The following is a 206-nucleotide window of genomic DNA, read 5'->3' as shown; positions in this document are numbered from 1 at the left end:
GGAATTCTAAAGATTTTATGCTGACCAAATATTAAATAGTTTGAGGGATCTTGTGCTGGGCAAATGTAGTCAGTGGTCCTCTGTGAGTCAATATAAGGAAGATAAGGAAACTCTGTGGACAAAGTCTTTGAGATCTAAGCCACCCTAAAGGTGAGGAGTCAGAGGGTTTCATTTTATCTGTTTTTTTTTTTTTTTTTTTTTTTTTT

This window comes from Hylobates moloch, unplaced genomic scaffold (assembly GCF_009828535.3).
Source record: "Hylobates moloch isolate HMO894 unplaced genomic scaffold, HMol_V3 SCAFFOLD_6, whole genome shotgun sequence".
NCBI lineage: Eukaryota > Metazoa > Chordata > Mammalia > Primates > Hylobatidae > Hylobates > Hylobates moloch.
The sequence above is the reverse complement of the archived record's forward strand: the minus strand, read 5'-3'. Positions refer to the sequence as shown.